The following is a 9,147-nucleotide window of genomic DNA, read 5'->3' on the forward strand; positions in this document are numbered from 1 at the left end:
TAATTAAACATTATGATGATAAAGGTATCACGCGTTAAAATTTAATTATATTAAAATTAAATTTAAGTGCGTCGCCAAGTAATATACATCGCGTAGTAGTAAACCACGTTAATTAAATTTTATTAATCATTCAATATATTATACTATATTAAGGCCGCGTTTCGTAATAATTAATAAAAATCTATTTAAAATATTTCCTCGCGATACTCGTTATTTACAATATTATTTTAAATCGAATTTATTTAAGTTTAAACGTTATAATAATCAATGTTTATTTTAATAATCATATTATTCGTTTCTTATACGAAAAATTAAAGTTTGATTAAAAATATTCAATCGATTATAATTTTTAATAATCGACGTTTCGATTTCGCCGTTAATTTTAAATTATTTTAATAATCATACTAATTAAATATATTTAATATATTAACTATGAATATAACGTTAAATATATTAATAACTGATTAAATAAACTACTTAATATCGTCTTAATTAAAATTGTTTTTCTCTCGGCTATTACTTTAACGATTAATGTTTTATAATTATATCTTTATTATAAGAACTTATTATTATTTTATCTTTTTATCAACCGTTTTTAAAAGGCTTTTAATATAATATATTTATTCAGGGGACTTAATAGCTTTCGATTAGCTCGTTATAACTCTTCATTATATAAATCATTAATAATTACAGTATTTATTATAGTTTTATTATAAAAAGAATTTAACGATATATATAATTTTAGCCTTTTTTTACCCGAATCTTAACCCTTAGCGAAAAAAAGAACTAAAGATTAAGTAAAGACTCGTTTTTTTATGTAATTAAAACGAAATTATATAAATTTAAAATTTAACTCGTTACCTCTTTTATTCGGACTAAATTTTTTAATTTACTAATAAAATGCGGTTAAAACTATATTTCTAATTTTTAATTTAAAATGTTACAGTTGCAGCAATTCGGGAGGCAAGGCTACAGGTTATTGCTTTATTGTGGAAAACCGAAAAGATAGGGAAAAAAGGAAAAGGTCCAGCCTTGCCGGGACGATTTCCTTATCTAAATAGGTGGGGAAAAGTCAGGTGGCGCTCGGGCCATCTCTCGCACGCCCTTGCCCCACTCTGGTTGGCAAGGCCACCAAAGGCCTGTTCCAAGGTGCGCCGTAGCATAAAAATAATAAAAGATATATATTTTTTATATCACGAAATTATAACGGTTTTATTCATCTTTTTTATAATATTTCATATATGGCGTACACTCGTTTAAAAAAAGTTATAATATATTTCTATATTTTTTTATATATACTATTACTATATTAAATACTTAATATTTAAAATATACGAATAATAAGGCTAATTACGTGTTAATACGGCTTTTAATTACTTAATTAAACTTTCCGCAGTTGTTTTTAATATCGATAACGAGTTTATATAAATTTATAATATAAATTATTAATCGTTACGTTATAACATTTAAAAATTTTAATATTACCGAAAGAATTAAATAGTTTTTACTATACTCGAATACTTATATTATTATTTATAAATTGTATTTATATTTAATCGTTAAATTCGTTATAAACGTATTATATAAGGCCTATGGCTACACATGGGTAGCTTATAGCTTGCGCTATAAGCCACTAGTGTAGCACTGCTACACTGTATAATAGGTGTTAATAGCGAGTGGCCCTTTAGGGCCACTTTTAATAGAGTATACTTCTCACAACTATAAAATCGACCTTATAGTGCTTACTATATTATGATTTTTATGTTTATTTTTTATAAAAGAATTAAAATAATATTAAGTATAAAATATAAATAATACGGGTCGAGGATATAATATATAACGATTATATATCGCGAAACTACTTATATCGTTTCTATTTTTTTATACTTAAAAATACATATATATTATAAATTTATTAACATTAATCGAATATAATATTCGATCGTTTAATCGACTAAAAAATCTTATTATTTAATAAATACTATAATATTAAATTTACAATTATAAAAAATATAATCTAGGAAAAATAACTTAAAAGGGCACTTTCTTAATTACCTATTATATTATATAATAATACTACACTAGTAGCTTATAACGTAATTTATAAGCTACCCTTATATAGCCGTAGGCGCTATTATAATTTAAATTTACGACCGCGATTAAAATATTTAAAAAATAGAGATATCACGCGAATTAAAAAGCCGTTCGCCGATTTAATTTTTAAAATTAATTAACTACTCGATTGATTTTTTAATCGCTTTAAAAATAATACCCTTAATATTATTATCGTGGCACGAACTAGAGGATTAAATAAAGTAAATAAAAAAGCACGGATTAAGCTTATTAAATAAGCTTAACGAAAGAACTTAAAGTTATTAGCTAGCGTATATATAGGTCGTTTTAATTTAATAGTCGAATACTTTATACCTCCCTTTATCACGAAAGAGATTTAGAATAAATTTATACTTTAATTATCGTGTATATTTTTTTTATTGTATAAACATTTTTTTTCCTAAATAAAAACGATTATTTTTATCGATACCTATTCGTTTTTTTCTTTAATCGTTCGTTTCTCCTCGTTCGTTAGTTTTTCGCTTAAGTTTAATTTTTTTAATACTCGTAAATATACTTTTTCGCCCGACGATTACACGAACGTATACTTAACCTTTTTACCGCGGCCGCCGCTAGGTATACCGTAAAAATCGAATGGTGCGGCCTTAGCTTTACACTTTTTAAAACTATTTATCTTTCGTTTTTTAATTTTTTAAAGCTCGTCCTCGTTATCGTTGCTTAAATTTCTTTTATAAATTTAAGTCGTCGAAATAAGTTTTTAATTAAAAAACGAAAACCGTCGAGCTGTTTTTTCGTTAATTCGTTATCGGCTTCTATTACGTTTAATTCGGCACGTATTTTTACTAGGGTTTCGTTTTATTTTTTACTTTATTCGCTAGCTTATTTAAATCCGTTACTTATACCTTAATAACGTTTTTACGCTAGCTTTTAATAATAGCTTTAGTTTCGTCGATTTTAGTTTTAATGCGCCCCTTTTTAAGTATTTTATTACTTAATTTTTTAGATTTACTCGTTATCGTATTAAGTTTTTAAATTAACGCGTTTATAATTATTTTAATATTCGGGGGTTAATTATTTAATTCGCTAAACCTATTCGACTCGGGCGTATTAAATTAAATCCTTTACTCGTCTTTTAAATCACTTTTTAATTCGTTATTTTCCTCGTCTTTTAAGTCGCTTTCGTTCGAGTCGAGTATAAAAATTCTGGCGATTATTAAACGCTTTTTTACAGCTAGTGCGCTTTTCGTTACTTTTTTTAAACGATTACGACCTCGGGCTTTTTAATATTAAGGCGCACTACTTCTTTTTTTATTTAATTTTTCTATTTCTTTTCGTTTTTCATCAATTATATTTTATAAAGGTAAAAAATTCGGTACCAGTTATTTTTTTCCTCGCTATTTTTTAACGATATAACATAGTTTTGAAACTACGCTCGTTAAAATTAAGGGATTTTTAAACCGCCGGATTTTTTATAAGTTATAATAAGTGGCTTTTTACGAGTAATTTTTAAATAATTCCCGGTAATGTTTTAAATTTCTTTTCGGCGTTTTTGTTAATCTTTAACGCTTTTAAATTATAAAATTTTAATAATTAAACGTTTTTTATTATTTAAACTTATAATTAATTCGATTTAGTGCTTTTTTAAGCGATATCCTTTAATTATCCCTTAACGAGTCGGTATAGTCGGTTATTTAATACGGGTTATATTGGAACGAATCTTTAAATTAACGTGTGAACGATTTATTTTTTATCGATTTAGTCCTAAATTTTTTATAATAAGAGGATTGTAAATTAATATTATTCTTCGTTCTTAGCTTTTTCGATTATCGCTACGTTGTTATAATTATATTATAAACTAATTTTAAACTTACGTTAATTTACCCCAGTAGTTTTTTATTTAATTTAATTATTAAAATATTTAAAATATTTTATTTTATTGCCGCTTTTTTTCGGACTGAGAAACTTTTAATTATTACGTTTATTATATCGGATTATTATGTTATGTCGATTGTTTTAAGTTACTATATTAATTTATTTATCCGGTATTCAAGATTAGTTAGCTGCGTAAATAATTAATTTATAACGCTAAACCTTTTATTTAATTAATAATTTATAAAAAGCTGTTTATACTCGTAGGAGTTCTCGTTACCGTTATTATTTTACGTAATCGGGCTAATTTCTAAGCGGTAACGTATTCGATTTAATCTTAATTAAGTTATTCTTAATTATTCCTCGTTATTCCGCCGCTTATCGCCCTTTTATTAAATATAAAATATTAGTAGGGAATTATCTTTCTTTATAATTAAATTAATAAAAAGTTAGTTTAGTTTAGCGTTAAGTATAAAAATTATAAGGCTTATAGCTTGTTTCCTTTTAATTAAATGTGTAATGTTTTTATTATTATTAGTTTATAGTTTAAAAACTATTTAAATTTATTTATTACGATTATTTATCGCTTTAATAATTATTTAATATAGGCGAGTTTTAGCCGTATTAATTTAACTTATTTATAATAGTAAATAATGTGTGCGGTCGCTTAGTCGCGTATATTTTATTATTAATAATAATTAGAGGCTATTATTCTCGAAAAACGTTTTAAAAAAAACTTATTACCTTATTTATAAGGCAGCTATAGCCTTTATTGGCCTGCCTTTTTTAAACGATAATATCGTTTTTATTTAATATATTAAAGTTTTTGTTTATTTCGATTAAATTTTTATTTACGGGTTATTATAATTGCTTATTTTATAGCTTTTCGATAAATAGCTTATACTTTTTATCGTACTTGTTTATTAATTACGCTACGTTCTTTATTAGCACTTCTCGCAGGTATTATTAATTAAACGATACATTATCCTTTTTAATATATAAAGTATTTAAGTTTTAGCTTACCACCTATCCTATTTACTCGTCGGCCGATAAGTTTTTTAATTTCGTATAACTACTATATTTTATCGTCGCCTTTTACGATAATTTCAATTGGCTATAATATCGTTTATTTAAACGGGTCGCCTCCGCTAGGCACTAAATATAAATAAATTATTAAAACTATTTTATAAATTCTTTACGAGTAAAGGAAATTAAGTTTATATGTTAAATCTCTTACTCGTTTAATTACTATAAACGAGTTAACTCGTTATTACGACTATTTAAATAGTTTATTACTAGGCAATTTATAACTTTTATTTAAACGGAAATAAACCTCGTCGCTGACGTTAAATCGATAGTATTTTTTCGTTTTATTATATTTTAATTTTATAGTATTACCGCGAAGTTTATAATTACTTTAGCTTTTTACTAGTGGAGTTTTCGTATTATATCGAAGTTTAATTGCCTTGTTAAAACTTTTATAAATAATAATATAACTTTCGGTTTAAACTCGTAGATAAACTTATTTAATACTTTGCTTAAAACTATAGGAAGTAAGTTATTTAAGTTAAATTATAGTGCTGGGAGTATGTTTATTTAAAAAGTATTTAATGTTACAATATAAAAATGAACCGCTACGTCGATTTCTAGATTTATTTATTTACTTTATTTATTAATTTAATCGTATTATATTGTGTTTACGGTTAACTTCGTGCCGAGCCTCGTTTATAAAGTTTTTTAAAATATTAACGTAAACTTTGAGTTTCGGTTTAAAATTTCTTTTTTCGGTACTCTTTAATTTAATAATAATAATAATATAATTATTAAGTTTACTTATATTTCGGCGTCGAATTTAATATTTTTAGGAATAAGTGGTTTTTTTTCTATAATTAATACATAATCGTTAAGATAAAACTTATAAACTCGTATTCGGGAACCTGTTAAACTATATTCGCGATTGCCGTTTTAAGTAAAGCGACGATAAAGTTTTATATAATACTTTCGAACGGTTATTTTAGTCGTTTTATTAATTATAATAAGCTTATCCTTTTTTAATTATTTCGTTAATTATTTTAATAATCCGGGCAATATTTTAAATACGTATAAACTAGTTTTTTAAGCTTTTAATAACGAATCCGCGTAATTTATAGATTATTTTCTTTATTTCGAAATAGTGTTTTAAGTTATATATTTCTACTAATAATTTCGTTATATAATTTTTCGGCGTATATGGCCGTTTTTTTCTTAATATTTTTTAAGGTATAATAATCCGTTTATTAGTTTATGGCGGAATCCTAGTTTATCGGGGTTTTTAGGTCGTTTTTTTTAAATATCCTCTTTTTATTTTATTTTTAAATTCTCTTTACGAGTCGTTTTTGTTTCTTGTTTTTTTAACAATTAGCGACGAACTTATTCTTTTATTTATCGTTTATTATTATTTTTATGGAGGCGACGTATACGAAATCGTTAACGACGTTGTTTAATATGGAAGTCTTTTTATTTTAAGCTACTTCGTTATTTAATCGCGACCGGCGCGTCGATAATCGCGATAAAATATTCGGGATCACGTTCGTCCGGCCCGGTATATATTTTACGTTTCATTTATATTATAATAAGTATACCGAGATAATTATAAAGCGTAAATTATTTTTAACTAAGTTTACTGACTTAAATAAAGATTATTCGACGACCCCTTTTATAAACGTATAGTTTATTAATACGATCATTAATTAAATATATAACTATATCTCGATTTTTTTACAGTAAACTTAAACGAGGCATAATACCTTTAATTCGGTTATTTAGTATTTCGAATTAATTTTCGTTAATATTTTATTTATATAAAAATAGGTTTTAAATAATCGACTGGGATTATTTATTCGTTTTAATTACTTAATAAATAAAAAATAACTATTCTATATCCTCGTTTTTTAAATACGTTAAACTTAATAAACGTAAACTCGTTCGAGTTTTAGTGTATTAAATAGTATATTTTAGTAAATTAATTCTATAGTATTTCAAAAGCTTATTACTCTTCCTCTATAAGTTAAAACGCGACCGTTATTATTCACTTTTTTTTCCTGCGACTGTTTTAAATGTTCGGCCTTCGTTTTTACCTTTAACTAATAACTCTGTTTTTTTTATAGGGGTTAAACCTTTTAAGAATACTATAAAACAAACCTTTACAGGAATCTTATTATACCGATATAGTTTTTTAGTCTATCTAGTTTATCCGGGCATTAAATTTTTATTATAGCTTTTATTCGGTCGTTTAACGTCGACGTATTATGCGAGTCGATAATAAATTCTAATAACCGAATTACTAAATATCCGACGAATATTTTTTCGGGTAAAAATATTATCTCGATATTTCGGAATCTTTTAAAAACTTATTATAAATAATTTAAATACTATTTTATTATATTATTAAAAATAACGATATTGTCGATATAAACTTTAACGAATAAAAGGTCCGCTATTTTTTAATTTAAGAATCGTTACGCGAAAACCGGCGAATTTTTAAATTTTATAAGTATAATATTCGATATTTTGAATAAAATAACTAATATTCGATCCTTACATTTTACTATTTCAAAAAGTTAATAGAAATATTTTTATTTATTTACGAATATAACGAATTGTGTACCCTGAGTAAATATAATTACTTCGTTCGCCGTTAAAAACTAAATATAAATTTAATACAGCGATTTTATTAATAAGTTGTAAATCGATAATTACTTATTTTTCACGTTTTCTATTAACGATACGTTAAACGATAAAAACAGGGCATTCGAAAAGCGTTGGCCGCTTTATCTATTTAAATCGTTCTATTTAATATATAATATTAAAGGTTTCGTTTAATAACTTCCTATCCTTAATACTTAACGGGTATTTCGTTACTGCGACTTTTTACGACTATTATCTATTAATTAAATCGATCGTTATTTTATTTTCCTCGTTTATTTAAATAATACCTTTATTTATTTATAACTCGTTAAACCTTTCGTATATCTTTACGGCTTACCGCGTAAATAACCGGTTCGTCACTACTATATAAACGCCGTATTTTATCTTTATCGACGAGATTTTTTAAGCTATTCTACTCTTAGTTATAACACTTTATTACTCGGGTTTATTTTATTATTCTTAAGAACGGCCCACACCTCGTCCATTATTAAATTCCCTTCATTAAATATAATATAAACCTTTTCTAATAAATCGAATTCCGCTTATAATTAATATAAATTATCGTCGCCTTTATCGAGGCCCTTTATATCGTTTAATATAGCCGCTATTTTAATTATATTCGCTTATTTTTAAAATATTTAACTATATCCCTCGTTTAATAAATCGGTTATCTTTTTAACCTTCGTATTTCGTTTTTAAAATAATTTCTTTATTAATATTATTAATAAAAACTATAACCTTTAAAAAGTTTAACGAAATAAACGCGTTCGCTACGTATAAACCTTTTACGTAAAAAAAAGTTTCGCGGTTTATTATTTTCTATTTTAAACAAGCTCGTATAATTAACCGATATAAATATAAACGACCTCGGTAAAACGACGGTCTTTATTTAAAGCTTAATTTATTTCGTTACTAATACTTTCTTTTTAACGAACTCTATTAATATTATGAAATCGTTCATTATTTCGAATATTAATCGTTTTTATAAATAATCGATTATCGTCCCTACATTTTCTAATCATAAATACCTATTAAAATATTAAACGCTAAATAATTAACAATTCATACTTCGTTAATAAATTTAACTACTTTTTTATTAAAGCCGGCCGCTCGTAAAGTAACGTACATTCTTTCGGTATATCTCGTTATTCCTCCGATTCTTAAATAAAGGGTTAATTCGTCGGTCGTTATAATATAATCGTCGTTCACGTTATCTAAGAATTTTCAACTCGTTAATAAAATAAACGCCTTTAAATCGATATATATTTACGATATTCCTTTAAACGTAAACCCTTTTATTTTCGTATATATATACTAGCTTATATCGAGGATAAATACTTAATCCTATAAATCTAAGTAAACTACTTCTAGTTATTATAATTAATTTAACTTGTTCTATATTACTATTAATATATCCGCTAATAGAATTAAATTAAAATCCTTTATATGTGCCACGTTATTATTCGATTTTATTAAAGATTTTCGCTCGTTAACGTTTATCTCGATAACTTAACTAAA

This window comes from Apiospora aurea, assembly GCF_038362705.1.
Source record: "Apiospora aurea strain CBS 24483 chromosome Unknown utg000006l_segment0_segment0, whole genome shotgun sequence".
NCBI classification, from domain to species: domain Eukaryota; kingdom Fungi; phylum Ascomycota; class Sordariomycetes; order Amphisphaeriales; family Apiosporaceae; genus Apiospora; species Apiospora aurea.